At 38.8% G+C, this 22500-nt stretch overlaps 1 protein-coding gene across 10 annotated transcripts in view; it reads right to left on the bottom strand.

Moving 5' to 3' along the window:
* Positions 1-21885, bottom strand: part of LOC135202396 (latrophilin Cirl-like) — a 528379-nt gene extending 506494 nt beyond the window's left edge. For all 10 annotated transcript variants that reach the window (XM_064231779.1, XM_064231782.1, XM_064231787.1 and 7 more), the window contains exon 1: positions 21467-21885. The gene's annotated coding sequence lies outside the window, so the exon portion shown is untranslated. The remainder of the gene's footprint in view (positions 1-21466) is intronic.
* Positions 21886-22500: the final 615 nt, after the last annotated feature.

Raw genomic sequence — 22500 nt, 5'->3', positions numbered from 1 at the left:
TAGCAGCTGTGCAAAAAAATAAATAGTTACTTCTTCATGAGAGAGAGAGAGAGAGAGAGAGAGAGAGAGAGAGAGAGAGAGAGAGAGAGAGATGGGGGGGGGGGGGGGGAATATGAACGGGAACCGACGGAAATTAGTCGGATAGCTCAAGCTCAACTTCGAGCTGCTTGTGGATCCTAGTAAGTAGGCTCAGCAGCAATTTCGGCCGAATTCCTCTGGAGAGAGAGAGAGAGAGAGAGAGAGAGAGAGGAGAGAGAGAGACTCCTTATCCAGAGATATGCGTCAACGGAGCCTCTTCCAAATTTCTATGGTTTAGCCCCGTCTTCTATATCAAGGAATGGAGCGTATTTGTGGCTCCACCCACTCATCCACTATCAGTTGGCAGGCTATCCACATGGTGTAGCCACATGTCCATGGATAAGCGGCAAGCGTTAGAACAACATTAGCGGCGTTTTATGTGAGCAGAGGCTGCCCTCTCCTCGTCCGAGAAACGGCGCCCCTTCCCCCCTCTCTCAACAACCAACCCTCCCCCCCCCACAAACAGCATCACTTCCCTCACCGCATCCCCTTCCCCACCCGCCACCCTACCCCAAACAACCAGGCAGGCAGGCAGGCAACCAACAAAAGTCTCCTGCACGAAAAACCTTCTCATCATCAACCAACCTCCATTTCCTCTTCTCCTCTCCGCTTCTGCTTCTTCACCACCAACAGGCAGGTCCCTCCCTCTCCCCACTTCCCCTTTCCCCCCACCCCACCACCGCCGCCGCATCGAACACCAACCTCACTCAGTATTCCAGCAACGTCCACTCACCGCTGCACCGCGATAAAGATCAACCTTGCGTCTGGACCACAATCATACCCAGTACGCGCGGGGCATCCTACCCAAGATTCGCCCTTACGGGCCGGCTCCACAGGGCACAAGATCGAGGAGGGCCGGGGGAGGCGGGATGCGCCCATCGCCCGTCGGAGGGCAAGGTACACCCATGCCATCGTGCAAAAATGGTAAGTTGCGATTCTGCCGTCGCGAGCCTCGGTTGGGGCTGGAACGGAGTAATGAATAAAACTCATTATATCTTGTATAGCCACCAACACAATTATAGCCAATCTTCCAGCCTGCACCCCGTACCCCTCCACCCCTTCCCCAACCCCTAACCCCACCCTCGCCCCAAAATAAGCCCTTCGATGCCCATACCAACGGATCAAGAGGGGAAAACGAACACCGACACCCGAAAGAGAAGAGACAAGTAAGAGAGAGAGAGAGAGAGAGAGAGAGAGAGAGAGAGAGAGAGAGAGAGAGAGACTATGCCACCTTGCAGGTCGAAATGAAGAGTATACAAGGAGGTATACTGATATTAACTGCAGAAATGAAGCAGCTTTAATTCCATTGTAGAAAAAGAATTGATGCAGCATCCTCTCACCAAATGCTTCAAATCTTCTCAAGAACAGGCCAGCATGAGACATCTACATAGCATCCGTCACTTGAAGACCAAAGCAACGGTGAGAAGGATACTATGGCATCCATCCATCCACCCTTATATGCACACGAGATTCTTAAAATTCTCCAGTGACTCATCGGGCCCAAGAAAGACAGGAAGGAAGGAAGGAGCCTTCCATACGCGTTCCAGTAAAACAAGAACTTTCTTATGTAACCACACGACGACACGAACCTTGTGTGCAAGGCGACCTTCTGCCGGTGGTGCGTCCTTATCAACTTCTTCATGCAAGACATTATGGCTGGCCGCTGCAACTAGCTGCCTCTCGAAAGCGCCGGAGGAGCTCAAACCCGCTTCTAAAAGGAAGGAAATCCCACAGAGCGTTTTAGTATCAGAATACTGCGACATGGACGTCCATCAAAATAAAAAATAGAAGAGTGCTTGAGTTAGCTATAGCTTATAAAAGGGAGGAAAGCATCCTGGGCGTTTTGTATCACAATATCGCAATACGGACAGTCAACTATACAGAAAGTGCGTGAGTTGGCTGTAGCTTACAAAGAGGAGGAAATCCTACAGAGGGTATATACCTAAATCAACTATAGTGAAGAGACGGGGCCCCTAAAGATGAATTTCTTAAGAATGTCAGCTTAAACCCTGCATTAACAAATTTAACATTTAAATAATACAAACCAGTCAGTCCTACACTGAATATATATAGTAATGGACTAACAAATACCAAGAAAGTTGTGTCCACTTTCACAATAAGCTAAACCAAATATCACTACACCAGCCTAATAAAAACATGTCAAAACTGCAATAAACATAAATAAAACAAAATACAAGTAGCCATGCATGAAACAAAGACCCCAAACACGCAGCCTACATCCAAATACCGGAGCCGAAGCAGCCATTTGGGAAAAGCTCAGCCCGGGCCGGGGCCGGTGTGCTATGAAGCCGTGCCCAGCTGTCTTCTTACCCAGAGTACGTTTCTCTTCGGGGCTAAAGTTGCACTCTTTAGCACTCTTGCACTCGGGCAACTCATTCCACAAAAGGACTGAAATCCAAACGTACCGATACAATGATCATCCCCAGACTGCTCACTCAGATTCCGGTGACACAAATGCTGTTGAGATTAAAATGGCATAAAGGCAAGCGCAGTTTAGATTATTAGGCTGGTTTTATGCCAACACGGGCTCTTGCTCTATATTCGAGCAAAATTTTTAAAATCGAAACAGGTGAAATACCACTTTTCAGAAAACCTAGAAATTTCAAGCGAAGATGAAAAGCATTACTACCCTAAAACAATAATTCGCCTTGTATTGTATAAATTTTTCATATTTTTATCTACTTATTTATTTGTCTTTCTTCGTTCCATTTCTAAAAACTGATCTCTTCTTTCTGTATTTTTCATTGTCTCCTGTAACTTCTTTAGCGTGATCACCATTTTCATGTATATATAAATGGCCCAAGTGGGCTTGTTCCATATGAATAGGGGTTTATCTTCTTAATAATAATAATAATAATAATAATAATAATGAATGGGGCTTGCTACTTTAATAAGTACGCTTAAGACTATGAAACGCATTCAATCATCCATTAAATAACAATCAAATTTGGCTAATTGCTTGAGTGAGAGAGAGAGAGAGAGAGAGATTCACCGCCATGTTTCTCGACATTTCATTAAGATCGTGAGCTAACATTTACTACATCCACTGCCCACAAAAAATTGAAAATAAAACGTATAGATCTTTTTGACACGCAGAGCTACCCATCCAGATAAATAAAAAAAATAGATTGGGTAAACAACAACTGATGGCTAGCTTTCACAATGAAGAAGAATAAACGAACACATTTTTTTTACATAACCACGAATGAATAAGTTAGTTTCTCTTGATAAAAACATCACGAAAAATTGAATGACTTTTGGAACTGGAATTGGAATATAATATCCAAGCCAAAGGCCTAGCCCTGGGACCTATGACGTCATTCAGCGCTGAAATAATGGTGAAACACTTGTCAGGAGAGCGTGGAAAGTAAGATGGAAGAAAGATAAAATGAACAGATTTTTAATAAAAGAAATGAAAAGCGTTGCAGCTAAGGGTCCAGGGAACGCTGCAAAGAACCTTAAGTAATGCTTACAGTGCACCGCGTGAGGTACACTGACGGCACTAACCCCCTAAGGGATAAATGACTTTTGATACAAGTAAAAATAAGGAGGGGAATTTGAGCAAAAATATTGATTATCTGCTTTTCAGTTTCCAAAGCATTTGAACGATAATTAGGCTAACCGAACAAAGTATAACAGCAACAACACACCTCTTCATCAACAATGGCTGACACACTTTCTGTACGTATAATATCACATGCAATAAAAGTTAAACACAAACTCATTACTTCAGGTATTTCGGAAAAATCATTTGTACGCAGAAATATTAATCATATTGTAATGCTATTTAATATAATATGTACAATTACAAACATTTTTGCTACAAATTAAAACGAGTGAGTGCCTTGTGATGAAGAGGATTTTTCCACAAAACAATAACGTTTTTATGTAGTTCCACGAACAGCAATTCAACACTCATCAATTTTTTTAACAAAGCGTTTACAGATTACTTGTATTCAGAGGGTAAGGGTTAACAATAGAAACTGACACTGTCAACAATAAATTAATCTTTTATTATCACGAAATTCAATAAAATACATTATCCACGAAAACACCAGCGTATCTCTTCATGAATTTCAGTAAAATACATTAACCTTGAAAACACCAGTGTATCTTTTCCTGAATTTCAGTAAAATACATTAACCTTAAATACGCAAAATGTATCTCACGAATTTCAATACAATACATTAACCTTTATTACACAGAAATCTCTTCATGAATATCAGTAAAATACATTAACCTTTAATACACCAGAGAATTTCTTCATGAATTTCAATAAAATACATTACCCTGGAATATATCAGTGTCTCTCTTCAGCAGTAAATCAAATAAAAAAAATAATATAATCTCTCTCTCTTTATAACAAAAACTACACACCCAGTACAAGCGAATTTTGTTGATGCAATAGAATTGTCAGAAAGGAAACTCCTACTCATCTCTCTCTTAAGTACATATATATACATACATACATACGTATGCGTACACATTTACACATAAACAAACATGCCTTTGCAACGAATAAACAAGGAACGTAATAACCCATCGTCCATACAGCACTCTTCCCTAATGGACCTTCCAACACTGTAAGCTATGCTGGTACTCAATGGACACTGTGACAGCAGCGCCCTCTACTTTGGCACTCGATGGACACAGTAACAGTACTCCCATCTAGTTTAGTAATCAATGGACACTGTAACAGCAGCGCCATCTACTTCGGGACTCAATGGACACTAACAGCAGTGGCATCTACTTTGGGACTCAATGGACACTAACAGCAGTGGCATCTACTTTGGGACTCAATGGACACTAACAGCAGTGGCATCTACTTCGGGACTCAATGGACACTGTAACAGCAGTGGCATCTACTTTGGGACTCAATGGACACTAACAGCAGTGGCATCTACTTTGGGACTCAATGGACACTGTAACAGCAGCGCCATCTACTTCGGGACTCAATGGACACTAACAGCAGCGCCATCTACTTCGGGACTCAATGGACACTAACAGCAGTGGCATCTACTTCGGGACTCAATGGACAGTAACAGCAGCATCACTTTGGACTCAATGGAACCACTAACAGCAGTGGCATCTAACTTCGGGACCTCAATGGACATTGGGCTATCTACTTTGGGACTCATGGACCACTAAACAAGGGCAGGGTGGCATCGGCTTCGGGACTCAATTGACACTAACAGCATGTGGCATCTACTTTCGGGACTCATGGGGACACTAACAGCGTGGCATCTACTTTGGGACTCAATGGACCTAACAGCCTGGCATACTTTGGGACTCAATTGGACACTAACACATTGGCATCTACTTTGGGGCCTCAATTGGACACTAACAGCATGGCCTCCTATTTCGGGACCAATGGCACTAACGCAAGGCCTCTTACTTTGGGACTCAATGGACACTAACACAGTGGCATCTACTTCGTGACTCAAGACACTAACACAGGTGGGCATCTACTGGGATCACTGGAGGCATAACAGCAGTGGCATCTACTTTGGGACTCAATGGACACTAACAGCAGTGGCATCTACTTCGTGACTCAATGGACACTAACAGCAGTGGCATCTACTTTGGGACTCAATGGACACTAACAGCAGTGGCATCTACTTCGTGACCTCATGAACACTAACAGCGTGGCGGATCTACTTCGGTGGACTCAATGGACACTTAACAGCAGTGGCATCTACTTCGGGCTCAAATGGACACTAACCAGCAGTGGGCATCTACTGGGACTCATGGAACTACATTGGCAGGGCCTCTACTTTGTCATTGAACGCTGACACTCGTCACCACAGCGAGTCCTTTTTTAGAATGGCGAGTGTCTTAAATATCCAATAAGAAGACAACAGATTTCAGAGTATAATTCTCCAGGGAGTTTAATGATCTTTAATCTATAAATATCGATTATATCAGCGATTCCCAACCACCGTTTCGCAGAACTCTGTGGTTCCACAGATCGTAAGCAGGCGTTCCGCAAGAAGTCGTGAAATAAATATGTATCACAAATCTAAGAACGGACTGACTTTTATTCTCTCTCTCTCTCTCTCTCCTTCTATATATATATATATATATATATATATATATATATATATATATATATATATATATATATATATATATATATATATATATATATATGTATGTGTGTGTGTGTGTGTGTGTGTGTGTGTAAATAGATTCTTCTGTTAAAACAGGATACGTCTCAAGTATAAAAGGCCCATTAAAACACTTTGGTTTAAAGCTGACTATATTTCGGTAGTCTGACTACCACCCTTATCAAATATAGTCCTTAGCTTTAAACCAAAGTGTTTTAATGGGCCTTTTATACTTTAGATGTATAAATAACTAAATATATATATACTATATATATATGTCTCCGTTGTACAGAAACGTTCCCAGGGATGGGAAAAATTATTTGAGGGTTCCTTGAAGGTATTATGTTTGGAAATCACTTAATTAAATGAAAGATGAACAAAAGACTGGTACGATGTTCACTGTCAAGATGATACTTATGGCCGCCTCGAGAATCTAAATTTTGAAAACAGAGTGACCGGAAATAGCCGACATAGAGATCATTTTCCAATTGGTATTAAACATATTAATGTGAGTTAGAATAACTTACGGGACCTTAAAATGGCTATACTCACAAGCGAAGACAATAAAATGAAGAAAGAACTGCAGACTCACATTGAATGACAATTTGACGGAATAAAGAAGTAGCTATCTAGGGTACGGGAGCTATTTAATTTATACAAACTGACCTTTTTAAAAATGTACACAATAATGTTCATAAGAGGCTATGACATTTGCTTCTCAATTTCATTCAAGTGGTTCTGATTTCCCTCGTAAATATATAAAAAAATAGACAATAATAATAATTAATAATAATAATAATCATAATAAACAATAACAATATATTATTAATATGTAATACCAGCCTCCCTTCATCTTGAGCTGATCCTCACTTCAATCGAGATTCGTGTGTGCGCGATGTAAATTAAACAAAAATTCGCCTTTGTATTAAGCTCGGTGCCTCTCCTCTCTCTCTCTCTCTCTCGTCTCTCTCCCCCGTCCTCTTTCTCCTCCTCCTCGCTCTCCTCCTCTCCCTCTCCCTCCGTCTCAGCAGTACGGGGACATAACAAACTGCTAATGAATTCGTGCGACGGCGGGAAAAAAAAGCAGGCATGCAAACATATTTTGACCGGGCCAAAAGGGATTCCCGAAGAGATGAGTCACGGCACCAATTTCCTTGACATGCAACAACTGACCCTATTACCATGACGCTCTTGTGCCCCCCCCCCCACCCACCCCCCCCCTCCCCCCCCCCCCCCCCCCCGTTCCCCCCCAACCCAACCCATTCCCACATCCTCCTCCACTTTTTATCTCAAACGTTAATTACAATTTCGCCGATAACGACTCTGTTTCTGAAGAGAAGGGTGTGCTAGATAAAAGGGGGCCGCTAAATATTAGCCTATGGTCAATACGAGTCGCAATCACTGACCCTCCTGCGATAATCAAACCTTGTTGGATAAACAAACAAACTCAAATAAAAATAATTGCATAAATAAACCAATAAAACGAAAATCATACAACATTCAACTCTCATACAAAACTTTATGCATCGACGGCCTTAAGAGGTCCAGAAACGTTTCTTGAAAAATGAGAGAGAGAGAGAGAGAGAGAGAGAGAGAGAGAGAGAGAGAGAGAGAGAGAGAGAAACAACGAGTGACCATCCAAACTACTCCTGTCGATGAAAAATTTCACCATGAACATACGCGGGGATACTTATTAATAAAAACAACTGCACTTCATGCAATCTTATTAACAGGCGAAACAGGGCAACGATACCCAATCATCTTCTTCCTGTTCTTCCATCGGGAACATACTCGTAAAATTCGGCATTCGAGAAAGCAGTTAATTATTACTAATTGCTCCACCATCCGCGCACTCAAAGCTGATAGCTACGAGAAATGACCCCAAGTATTCTATTCCACGAGCTACTCACCTTTAACTTGCAAATATAGCTGCTAACTTCTAAAGCTCGCGTTTTTATCCCGGTCTGTATCAACACGGTACGCATGCCATGGAAAAATGCCCGTTTACCATCATCAACATTCCGTCCGTTATCGGCGCTTGAAAAATGTTGCGTTTACTTACTCCGCTGGCGATCGGTACTACTACTCGTTATTAACCAAATGTAGCTTACACCAGACGGCAAAGCCCTGTTGTGAGTTTTCGAAATTCGATATATTTTCTACAAGGCAAATTCCTTCAAATGTTATTTATTTTCTATGCGTAAATTCCTATAAATGTTTTATATTTTCTATACGGTAAATTCCTTTAAATGCCATATATTTTCTATACGGAGTGTAAATGCTATGCATTTTCTGCAAAGAAAAGGTGTGTAAATGATATGTATTTTCGACATGAGAAAGGAGTTTAAATGCTATACATTTTTACATGGCAAAAGCGTTTAAAAGTTATATATTTTCTACAAGACAAAGGCATTTAAATGCTATATATTTTATACAAGGCAAAGACGTTTAAATACTATATATTTTATACAAGGTAAAGACGTTTAAATACTATATATTTTATACAAGGCAAAGGCGTTTAAATGCTATATATTTTCTACAGGTCACAGGCGTTTAAATGCCATATATTTTATACAAGACAAAGGCGTTGAATGTTATAAATTTTCTGAAAGGCAAATGCGTTTAAATGCTTTATATTCTATATAAGGGAAACGCGTTTAAATATTTGCTATATATTTCCTACGAGACAAAGCCGTTTAAATGCTACATATTTTCTACAAGGCAAAGTCTATGAAATGCTATATATTTTTCTTTCTCAATCATCGAGTACACTTTTGGTTTGTAGAACCCACATGAATAATTCTTATTATAAAGATCACAATCATTATTACTGGTAAAAATCTTTTTTGTTATCGCGGGAATTATTTGAAAGAAAAAATGTTCCGTACCCGTACAATATTGGTCACTATCATTGTAATATATATATAACTTCAGAATTATTTGTAATGTCTACTGCGTATCTTGCGGAATAAAGGAATTATTATTATTATCACTAGTATTGCACAATCAGGGATAAACAACAGACTTTAGTTTCCGCTAAGTTTGAGGACATAGCAATATATCTCAAAAGAGGAAAATGTAAGTATCCTACTTACGAAAGCAGGCAAGGTGATGATTATAAAAGAGAAGTACTAAGACTCTCTCTCTCTCTCTCTCTCTCTCTCTCTCTCTCTCTCTCTCCCCTGCTTCGATTATTTTGTTTCCTTGATCTTCGAACCATTATGAGGTTATTTCAAAAATTTACGCTTAATAGATTTTCTCATTTTTGTTCCCCTTCCCACTCCCCCTCCCCAACCCCTCCGTTGCAATTAGGTCCGCATTTTCTGACAACCCCCCTCCCTTCCCCTGCCCCCCTCTCATGGGCTTCACATGCCACTATTATTTTTTTTTCTCTCCAGGAAGTACAATCATTAAGCCATCTAACGCTATTATCGGAAATAATGACGTGGGCCAGGCCTCTGACAAGACCGTCTTTTAAACCTACTACAGCCCAGAAAGAAGGCTGTCAGGATATCGGGAAAAACTACAACCTTGGAGGAATAATAGTACCTAATTCATCCAAGACTACAACGCCTCCCTGCACACAAATATACTATAAACAAAGGTGACTCCTTTATTTGATTGGAATAGAAAATTAAATGATATAGATAGATATATATTAGAAAAAATAAAAAAATTTATATAATTAAATGAATTATATATATATCTATATATATTATTTATAATAATAATTAAAAATATATATATATATTATAATTATATTATTATATAGATACCATACCAATATAATAGAAACTTTTTTAATACACCATTCATTATAATATAAACATATGGAAGATACACACACTTAGTAAAAATATATATATATAATATATATATATATATATATATATATATATATATATAATATATACATATACATATATTAGAGAGAGAGAAACTGCAGGAAGACTAAAGAGAACAGTGTATAATGCGTATAGGCCTACACACAGCCTCCAGCCGACAAAAACAACGGCCCAAACAGCCTCAGGGGGACAGAGAAGAACCGGAGTAGCTACAGCAGTTCTGCCAAAGGTCTCCTCCTCCTACACCAAACTCTCATCCAGTCGGATGTAGAGGATTATCGATGAAAGCACTCTCTCTCTCTTTCTCTCTCTCTCACACACACACACACACACACACACACAAAGGACTTCGTAATAACATCAAAAATATTAGATGGGTCTAGTGCATTCAGAACAGACTTGCCTAAATGTATATGTTCAGCCAACGAGCCCTTAGACTATAAGTGTTTACTGTGTTTTTAGTATAAAATGTACTACAAAGAGGGAAATCCTCAAAACAGTGTCATTTTCTAGCATTAGGTTACTACTACTCAGGGTTTTGTCTTGGCTACATCTAAAATGTGGAATAGCTTGCCTAACCCAGTTGTAGAATCTTTCTAAGTCCACATAGAGGGCAGCAAATCCATTCCTGCCCTCTGCCGCTGACGTCTCCTGAATTTCAGGTGTATCGCTTTTATTTCCTATTCCCTGATATTTATTTATTTATCACCTTTTTCCTACAACTTGTCTCTCTGCAGGCTGATTTCCCTCCACTCTGTCCATGAAGGTTTGCCGCTGAAAATTTAAAGAAAGAAAGAAGAGTAATCGATTAATTTATGATCTACATCCATATATATACTAAAATATATATATAGATAATATATATATATATATAATATATATATAATATATATATATATATATATATATATATGGATATAGATCATAAATTAATCGATTAGTATGTATGTATAGTGATAAATATATAATCGATATATATTATATATATATATATATATATATATATATAATATATATATATAATATATATATATAATATATGGTCTGTGTGTGTGTGTATGTGTGTGATGGAGTGAGTGCGTGCTGGCCTCACATAGCCAGGAACACCGAACCCGAACGTATAGTAATCACATCGGCTAAAATATGAAAAATGCAGACGCTAAACTCGGATGGATAAGAATCCACAAAAAGAGCATTCACTCACGTCACGAGCGTATTAATATGTATCTGACCGTTTATCGGGTCAATAAAGGCACAAAAGGATTTTTTCTCAGAATGTTTCTCATACTTGGCGTAAGTGCATTACTAACCTAAAGCAATCCTCCTTGTAATTTATATTCTACCTTTTTACTTATTTATCTATTAATCTGTTGATTTATTTTTTCCATTGGTTACCTATTCTTTATCTACTCTTTCGAATAAACACATTCTTTGGAAACTTAAGTTTCAAGTGAATAATTTCCAAGCACAAAATAATCTATACTTGAAAGACACTTGTCGTCTCTACCCTGTCCCATATTACAGCCCATTCTGACGGTACGGGTACAAAACTGTACATATGATTCTGTGTATTAGCTACATCCAATATCTAGGAAGCGCAAACTGAGGACGATAATGAAGCACTGTGCACACCTGCATTGTATGAAAACTTTCCAATTACTGATTCAATAACATACGATTAGGATAATGTATGCTAACGAGAGAAAGCAGTCTGTTATTTTCTACTCAGTGACTAAAATTCGGCAATCTAGGAGATGACATTGCCAAAGACGACCGAACGATAATGATACATTAAAGATTACATTTCACAAAGAAGCAATTTTCGCCACTTAATAGATGGGCTTAACATGAAAATGCAAAATTCAATTGAAAATTTATCTTCAGGAAAATAAAACTTTAAATTATCCACAGTCGATGTTTCGATGTTACGATAAAAGCAGTAATGCATCGAGAGAGAGAGAGAGAGAGAGAGAGAGAGAGAGAGAGAGAGAGAGAGAGAGAGAGAGAGAGAGAGAGTTTGTGTCATAAGGACACGATAGAATTCAGTCCCATTACGTTATTACGATGTAACTGGTAATGCATGAGAGAGAGAGAGAGAGAGAGAGAGAGAGAGAGAGAGAGAGAGAGAGAGAGAGAGAGAGAGAGAGAGAGAGTTGAACTTTGTCACAAGTACAAGGAAGAATCAAGCAACCCCTTTTCCCATTAGCCTTATAGATGGAGAGATAATTAAGCGGTATTCACCCACTGAAATGATGAATCAACTGGCGTTGTTGAGCACAATGGCGGCTGCTCACACCCCGAGAGTAATTTGCTTATCTGGGCCCTTCTCAAAAGAGGCAGAATGGAAACTCCTATGAAAAGGGAAAACAGGTGAACAACTCGACTCATTGTAATGCAGTAGGCTAATTACTATACGCTAAGGACTACGTATGTACATCTTCGAATCGGGAGCCGAGAGGCTTCGACGCTCTTGTAAGACTTACTTGGATCTGGACTTGATACTTCGAACCGAATTTAGAATTCTGTTTCAGACGTTCAACGGAGGCTTTCTTCTCATCTTCTCATTGCGCAACTCCGGTCTAAATCAAAATCTATTCATACTCCTTCGTCATACCACGAAAACAAACGACGCCAGCCGGAGGTAATTTCCACTAAACAAACAGGGCCCCTTAAACACCAAAAGGCTGCTTCGTTAAGAGACTGGCCGAGAAACTCATAATCTCCAGTTCGTAAAGCGAATGTACAGCCAACAATGACTTTCATTCGCTCAGTCCAAAGGCTTACCTTGCTGCACTTGTAAAGATTTTCCATTTGCTTAACAGCTATCGAAAGGCCATTCAGATATTTCCCTTAGGACCTGAGCTAGGCTCGGAACATCTCTAGACATCTGGGGTTTTCTTATTCAGGCAGGCAACTCAAGAATGATTTAAGCTTTTAGGGCATCTAGTATATAGGCCGATTCTCTTTGACATCTAAACAAGCGGAACTGCCTCAAAAGTTTCTCATTAAATTTCCTTTTAGGCTGTATCATATTTGACGTTTTTCAGAATACATCATATGCACGGTTCTCCTATTACCCCAAAATCATAAAAACGTCACCGCGTAGGCCTACAGTTCCTCAATCACCCCAAAATCATAAGAAATATTTCCCAAAATCCCCCATTCACTGAAATCCCCAAAACTGTCTTCAGAAATCAAGGCCCATTCTTGTTCTATCACCTCAACATCATAACTATTTCCCACAATCCCTCATAGGTATATTCAGGACACACCTGGGTATGCTGAAATCCCGAAAACTGTCTTCCGAACTTCATGTCCCACACTTCCCCTGTCACATTAAAATCATGAAAAATATTTCCCACAATCTCTCGCACACTGAAATACCTTTGGATCCAAAACTGTCTTCAGAACATCAAGGCAAACTCTTCCTTTATCACCTCGAAATCATAGAAATATTTCCCACAATCCCTCCCACGCTGAAATCTTGAACATCCAGACTCACTCTTCCTCCATCACCATAAAATCACAGAAACATTTCCCACAACCCCTCCTACACCGAAATCCCCTCGAATCCCCAAAAAACCTCTCTACAGAACATTTCCCGGGTGTAGGTAGCTCTGACATAATCGGCGCCCGCGCGCGCACACAGGAATGACCGAACCATGCTTCAATATCGCGACGTTATCTCCGGCGAATATCAAATTCTCCGGTTCAAAGTCGAGTCGAATAAGAAGCCTCGCGACTTCCCGGAACTCTTCATTAGCGGCGGCTGATAGTTCGAATGAGTGAGCTGCGGTTTTCTTCCTTTCCCGTTTCAATTCGCCCGTTGGATTCTCTTGCTCGCTCGCGTAGGGAATCGGCAAGTTAACTGGTATAGCTATGATTCGGTTCGTAAGGTTATACAAAAGTTTTGATGAAAACTGTTTATGACAATGTGGTCATGATTAATTTCACTATTAAAGAAAATAGCCTCGTGATAGGTAAAACCATTACTACACAGAACAAATACTGATATCTGGTAATAATAATAATGATATTAATAATAATAATAACAATAATAATAATAAGACATCGGCCAAGTTAACTGGTAGCTATGATTTGACTGGTAAGGTTAATTAACTTTTTTTTTACAACAGTGTTGATGAAAACTACAAATTTTCAAAATAAGAATAAACTTTTTCTTTACAGTGAATACAACAACATTCGTGAATACTGTTAATTTTCTTAGAGAATATACTTCTGTTTAGAGAATACAACACTGGTGAAAACTATTGATTTTCGTATAGAATATTTTTTTTTACAGAGAATAGAACACTGTTAATGAAAACTATTAACTTTCATAGACAATAGTGTTTTTTTTTTACAGAGAAAACAAAACAATATGGCTGAGAGACACTAATTAATTTTCATAAAGATAATAAACACTGTAGTGAAAATGTTATATTTTCATAAAAAATATATTTTTTACAGAGAACACAACATGTTTAATGAAAATAGTTAATTAACTATCTTAATAAAGAGCATGAAGAATTGTTAACGAGAATTTGATAATGATTAGGCTAATCTTACGATTGATGTAAGTAAAAATGCGCCGAAGTTTCTTCGGCCAAATCTAATTTTCTGCACAGCGTCCTATATCTAATGCTGAATAAAACTCTTGGTGTGCTGCAGTGTGACACTAGCAACCACGACTGGGTAACGCTCAGTTGGTCCCCTGACGCTGTCAAGAAAAGATGCGCCAGCGGCTGGCACCTCTCTAGCGGTGCCAGACGTACGATCCATGGCGGTGCCAGACGCACGACCTATGGCTAACACCATCCTTAAATGAATAAATAAAAAAAACTACAGAGGCTAGCGGACTGCAATTTGGTATGTTTAATGATTGGAGGGTGGATGATCAACATACCAATTTGCAGCTCCCTAGCCCCAGTAGTTTCTAGGATCTGAGGGCAGACAAAAAAAAAAAAAAAAAAAGCACGAACGGACAGACAAAGCCATCTCAATCATTTTCTTTTATAGAAATCTAAAAATAGCCTTGTGATATATGAAACCAATAATAATAATAATAATAATAATAATAACTAAACAGATGAAACGTGTAAACGAGCCCAACATATTTCTCTTAATTCTAAACCTGAGGAACAAGTTTCGATAATTTACGCTGAATTTTTACGCTAGTTTGACCCTGCCGTGGTCCCGTAGCCTGCCTTAATTAGGCCTATAATCTTTCATCTATCGTTACTACGAAATCCCAATCATTCACCCTTACTTTTATCCCAGAAGAAAAGACCGAGGACATAGCAAAGAGAGCCTGAAGAAAGTCCGAAACAAAACGGAAAATAAGGACGAAAAAGGTCCAAGGAAGCACGAAAAAGTCTCAAAGTAAGTCCAGGAAAAGCCTGAGTACTGCCCAAAGAAAACCCAGGAAAAAGACCTACAGAAATTCCGAAAAGAGCTCTAAAAAAAAGCCTAAAGAAAAACCCGAAGAAAGTCCTTTCAACCACTGCAAGGCTTGAATTGCATTCCGTTGTAGGCTCCAGGTATAATACAATTACCTCTATCGCCTCCTCGCCCCTATGCAAAGGGTCTCTCTCTCTCTCTCTCTCTCTCTCTCTCTCTCTCTCTCTCTCATACTAAGGTACGCCACACACCTGGGTCAGGCTGACTGATCTAATTTGATTTCGTGAAATTCAGGCTGTCAAGCAAAGCACAGTCGGGCACTTTCGGCCACTCAGTGCTGAAGACAGTGAAAAGAGGGCGTTAGTGGTTGGATAGCAGGATAAAAAGAGATCCTAGTCAGGGTTCCAAGCAAATCACTTCAAAGTAACCCCACATTACAAACCCCGATGTAATCTTTAAAAGATACGATGAATCTATCCATAGTATACTATCAAATTCCAGTCACTGGGTGGATAAATACTACGGAGAAATGACATTAAGCTTATACTTGATACAATTAAACTAATTTATCATCCGTAAAGAAGAGTATAAGACTAGGCCAGCTACATAGAAAACTATCAAATATTAATCACAGCTGTAAATGTTTCAACCTGTCAAAAAAACTTAAGGTGTCTGTTAAGTTAGCTGCTAATGCGTGGTTCAAATACCCGGCTCATCTCAAAAGATTGCGAACACCAATTATTGGTTACGTCACTAAATAAAAATAATAATAATAATAATGACACTCGACATATCAATAATGAACAACAATTTTTGGTTACGTCCCTAAAAAATAAATAAATAAACAGAGTAAGTGTCATATGAAATCTCTTACAGCAAAATAGTTCCTTTTCTATTAGAAAAGATAAGAGTTACCGTGCTCATTTTTTTTTCATTCTTTCTTCAGACTCAATCTCTCAAGGACCGGAGAATAAATGGAGAACATTCATAATCCGGATGAGAGAGAGAGAGAGAGAGAGAGAGAGAGAGAGAGAGAGAGAGAGAGAGAGAGAGAGAGAGAGGCGCCAACGCTAAGGAGGTGAACTTTCTTTCACTTTTTATGTTGAAGGATTATAGAACCACGTGGAATACAAGAATATTAACTTAGGTCTGTATTTATAACAAGGCATGTTGCCTACACTTAATACCTCATTACAACATGCACTACTTGTTGGAATACGTTATATCCGGACACATACATAAAAACCAAATGCCAGTATTCCAAGACACAGAGGCTATCCTTAAGCCCTCATTTCGTCATTACAATGGGCAACTTTCAAGAGGGTTTAAGAGTTAAATATAACCTGACCACAAAAACAATTCTTGGCCCACTACTTGAAAGCATCGGACTTAGGCCTATATCAATCACGATGAGTAACGTTCTTCGAGCATTTCTCTCAAGGTAACGAACGAAGAACGTTGGTTTTATAAGGTCTCTCTCTCTCATAAAGACCCAACGGTTTAAAAGGGGAACTGGTCTTCAAAGAGACAAAGGTTATGGGAAAAGGTGATAAAGTAAATACCTAAATATGTTAGACTAGAAAATCAGAAGGATACACCTGATAATCAGGAGACGTCATAAAAAACAGGAATGAATTTGTTCCTCGCTTAAATTTTCAGATATCAGCAGATTCCACAACAGCTCAAGGTAAGTTGTAGCCAATTAAAAATCCTACTAAACTGAGTATTACTAAACCTTATACTAAACAAATAAAAAATCCGCCGAAGTACCCTACGGCACAATCGAGTTTTCTGTTCAGCGTATAATCAAGGCCACCGAAAACAGATTTATATTTCGGTTGTTTCGGTATGATGCTGTATGAGCCGCGACCCTTGAAATTTTAACAACTTCCTGGTGGTGGCATGGCCTATATCGATGCCTGGCGCACGATTATGGCTAACTTTAACCTAAATAAAAGAAAAACTACAGAGGTTAGGGGGCTGTAATTTTGGCATGTGGCATGTTTGATGATTGGAGGGTGGATGAACAATTGGGAACCTTCTATAGCCTCAGTAGTTTTTACGATCTCAGGCCGGACAGAGCAAAAGTGGGGACAGATAGGCAAAGCCATCTCAATTGTTTTCTTTTACAGAAAACTAAAAACGGCACTAAACTGCTTGCAGCAGTAGCCTACCTACTCAGGTAAGGCAGAGAGCAGATGTTTGATGTTATGGTAAATTTCACTTAACAAACGTAACGAATTCGCTAGAGTTCGTGACAGGGAGTAAAGAACGTTCATTTGGTAAAAAGTACCGTTTTGACGTGACGTGAGGCGAAGCCAGAGTCCTTTTTATTAAGCTATTGCACAGCAGGAATAATGAAGCTGAATTCGGCTCCACAAAAGGGAATTAAATCTTCAGCAGCTCATTCCAGTCCGTTTGGGGTCCGACGCTCCGTGAAGGTGTGTGATTTCGCACTCTTAGCGCGGCAAATCCTATGATAAGACCTCCGTATTAAAAGTTAATCACAAGACGAAGAGCACATTGACCCGCAGGCTTTAAAAAAAAGTTACGTTGAATAAAAAAAAAATAATGGTCTCTAAACCCATACCAGCCCTCAAATCATCACATTTTACCTCGCTGAGAATTGAGAGAGAAAATAGAACTATAGAAAAGGAATTTCGAATTCTGCGTTGCCAGTAGTAATCAGGGACTATATGCCACCCAAAATAACAGGTGACCAACTGCTTTCATTACGACTAACAAAATTTTTGGGTGCGAAAACGTTAGCCTTCGCGTATTGACGTTAGCCTTCATGGGTGATGCAGGCTTCCGACGGCAAAAGCACTCGGAAAATAAACATTTCAATCACACCGTCCTGGAGCTGGAGCTACATGATATGTAAAGATATGGAGGGAGTTAATCATCTTAGATATTAAAAAGAAATTATTCTCTCACTCTCTCTCTCTCTCTCTCTACCCCCTTTCATATACACACACATTATACATTATATAATACAATATAGGTTATGATAGTAAACAGATATTTAGGCCTACATATATATATATATACACCTGTTCATTTCCATATAAATAAATAGATACATCTATATATACTATATAAATACACACACACTTATATATATATATAATAATATATATATATTTATATATATATATATATATAGAGAGAGAGAGAGAGAGAGAGAGAGAGAGAGAGAGAGAGAGAGAGAGAGAGAGAGCTTACCATACGAAGACTAAAGGCTGAACTCCTAGACAATATTTCCCCATAACTGGACTTACGCAGGAATCGCAGACACGTGTCAGGTGAAGCCAAGTGTTCTCCAGCCGTTGAATATTTTCCACTCAATTTGAGACGCCTAAAGGACAGTTAACAAGGACCTCTAAATCTCTTCTAATTCTAACGATTTCCCCAATTAGGTATAAGATATTTAGATTCGGCATCGACTTTTTTCCCACAATTTAAAGTCATCTTTAAACAGGTGGACACATTTTAGCGATACCATCACTGTATTATATATATACTTAAGCCACAGTGCCAACGTGAAAACTCCCTTATGCAAAAGAAATCCGTGCCTGCTCAAAGCATGCTTCCCCGAGTGTATGATAGAACAACAATAAGGGTTCAAAGCTTTGGGGAGGAATATATCAGAATCGATCTAAAAAGTGCAATAAGGTGACATAAGTGAGCAGTGTAGCCCAAGCAATTACAGACTGCTTGGTCGCCTGGAAACTGATTACGAACAAATCCTAGTATTGTTGTACTCACAACATGCGAAAGTAGACCTGCAGATCTAAGAACGGCGCAATACTATACATACAAGTAGGTAGCGAAGCTGATTTTGGGGAGGATGGATTGGCTACTATAACTTTTCGGTCCGTCGATGACCGAGTCAATAATATTCGATATTTCACGAGGCTTTTCAGCCTGTGTGAAATACGTAGCATTCAGTCACGATGGAAACGGATGTCAACAAAGGTTTCGAGTTACGATCTCAACTGCCACATATAGACGATATAAATCATCAAGGTTCTCGATTTGAGACTACAGGTATTTTCTCAGAATAAAATGGCTTTTGTTAAAATGAAGAGGCATTTCTTGCTAAAAACGGGACAACTTTAATAATAATGATAATAATAATAATAATAATAATAAATCCCATTTATGAAAATGAATCAACACTTTAATATAAAATTTCCTCTCAGGCTAATCCATCTTACTTGCACATTTGAGCTGTAATAAATAAATTATTCGTCATTTTTACACGCAACAACTAAGATCTGGAAGATCAGGGTACCGTATTCCCATTACTGTTAGGTAATTTTCACGGAGATCTCAAAACCCTACGACCAAAAACATTATGATTCCGTCTGGATATCTCTCCATCCCAGTACAGTGAGAAAGATATTGCCTGAGAGAGAGAGAGAGAGAGAGAGAGAGAGAGAGAGAGAGAGAGAGAGATTCCTGCTTGGGTATCCTTAGGTATGCCTAGGAGTAGGCATACTTAAAATCTACCATTAATATCAGTCTATCTTGTCCTCAGTACCGGGTGGTATACCCATATTATTCTTAGCTAAAGTTATTTTCCTTTATTCTATAATTTGTTTTGCTTAGCTTATATATACATACATACAAATACACACCAATTTATATATATATATATATATATATATATATATATATATATATATATATAAAATATATATATATATATAATGCTGCTATTCTGATAAGTTTCACTCATTTTGCCATTTTAAGACATCAGCATTTCACATAGGCACCTTAGTTCCATGATCTATTGCAGCGTCGTGCATTTTAATTTCTTCAGCCAGTAAATTACAAGGCTACATCTCTTACGACCGGGGGGAGAGAGAGAGAGAGAGAGAGAGAGAGAGCTATAAAATGGTAATTGATTACAATTGTAATCATGTTCAATTATTAAGTACCAAAGCAACTTCGGCCTAATCGATATATTTAACATGCACACACACACACAGGCACATGAATTTTTATCACACCGTGATTCATATACATGCAATGAGCTACAATTGTCCTTTAATATCCAATTCGCTCTACATCGGAATTATTTTTTCACATTTGGAATATTCGTTAACGTGGATTCAAACCAGCGGACAGAGGAGCAATCAGGACTTCATGTCTCAGGCCTAAGGAAATTCAAGAGCCTCCTTACTAAATATCTATTTTTTTTTTTAAACTTTAAGACTCAAATGTCTTTATATATAATATTTCTTATTAATTACTAGAATCGGTTTTCAACTTTACTGTTTGCATTCTTCATTTTTTTAAAAACATACCAGCAGATTATTTTCTTTCTGTTAATCTAAAATCAATATCAATCGCTTATCAATAACTAAAAACCTAAACGAAAAAACTGTGAGAATTTACCCTTTAGAGCTAGCCTATGCTCCGCATAAGTTTCATAGGCTGAGTCTCTTTCCTTTACCTCAACTAAACGCACTATTAGCCTAAATGCCGGAGTAATTATTTACAATTATAGACGTTCTATTAATTATACATTATACGTAAGTTTAACTATATATAACACGTGACTTTACACATGCATTATGCGTAAGTTTAGGCCTATCTGTACCACCCTATTACAATTATCTCATAGGCCTGTTTACATATTTATTTCGCATAGTACCTGCCTTCGGTTGGCCAAAACAGATATATAAATGATAAAAAAACTACATAATATTAAGTTGCTTGACAGATACTCTTTGTTTACGTAAACAATGCCAAGATTTTAGGCCTACTATATCTCATTGTTGGAATAAACAAAGAACACAGATGCGACCCAATAATTTATTTCACTGTTTAAAGAAAACTACTAAATTACATTAGTACAATACCAAGCTTTTATATCCAATTCTGTTGGAATAAACGGATAAGTTAAGAACATATAAACAAACTAGTTTAAAATATATTATCTACATGTAAACAATTTAGCCAGTCACAAGAAAAACTATAGACATTGCATCAGTTAAAACTTACCTTTAAGCAGAACGTATCCATCGAGGTGGAAAAAAATCCCGGATTAAATCCTCTGTTATAATATTAATCGTTTCCTTTCCGGAACCACAAACACTTAAATCAAAAGAGAACAAACAACTGAACTTCTCTTTCTTTCTCCCTCCACCGGCAAAATTCACTTCTTTCCAAAAACTTTTCAGCCAAACACTTCTTTTCTACACCACGGATCGGCAATCACTTTTATCGAAACACTTCGCAACTTCATCGATCACGAACTGCACTTGAAAAACACATATCGTAATTCTATCGCCGTTAACGAACGAAATAACATCGCCAAGTTGCCAGGAGTAAATTACTCGTACATCCGCGTGAGAGGAGCCAACAGACTGACGTCTGCTCGATGAGCTGGTTCGTGCCTCACTGAAGAGCTGTGACTAGTGAGACTGACCCCGCCAGGACCCAAGCTCGCTTTTTGTCGCGAAGACCAACTTCGCTATTTCGCTCTTTCCTTTTTCATTTCTCAGTCGTCCCTCTGGGCGTTTAGCCCGTATTTTACGCGCATTGTAAACTTCGTCAAAGATGCGTCCACCTTGGTCACCTGGATCGAGATGCGACGCGGAGATAATAAAAAATGGCAATAAATCACGAGTCTGCTGCTTTCGGAATGCCTCTCGATCTTCACTCCGCCCGCGGCGATGAGGGGGTGAGGGGGATCATGGAGTCCGTAGTATAGGAGGGGGGGTTAGATCGCTCTGTGGACAGGGGTGAAGATGGGAAATGGGGGGAAGGGAGAAAGAAAGAGCTACGGTGAACTGTCGGCGTAATGGGTCTCATTCACTGCCTACTTACATTATTCGTAATATCATCTGAGGGATTTCTGGGAACGTGATGGCCCTACGTATTACACCGGAGACTGTTCACTGTGGCGGGTTTGAGAAGCAGCTTGAATAGTCTCATGGCGCTCAACGACGAGGCATTTCTGGGCATCTGTTGAAATTAAACATTAAAATTTTTGTTTCACGAGATTCTGAACGTTGGAAGAAAAATTGCAATTA

The sequence above is a fragment of the Macrobrachium nipponense genome, chromosome 30 (genome assembly GCF_015104395.2).
Source record: "Macrobrachium nipponense isolate FS-2020 chromosome 30, ASM1510439v2, whole genome shotgun sequence".
In the NCBI taxonomy this organism is placed as follows: Eukaryota; Metazoa; Arthropoda; class Malacostraca; order Decapoda; family Palaemonidae; genus Macrobrachium; species Macrobrachium nipponense.
This window is presented reverse-complemented; position numbering and strand designations above follow the sequence as displayed.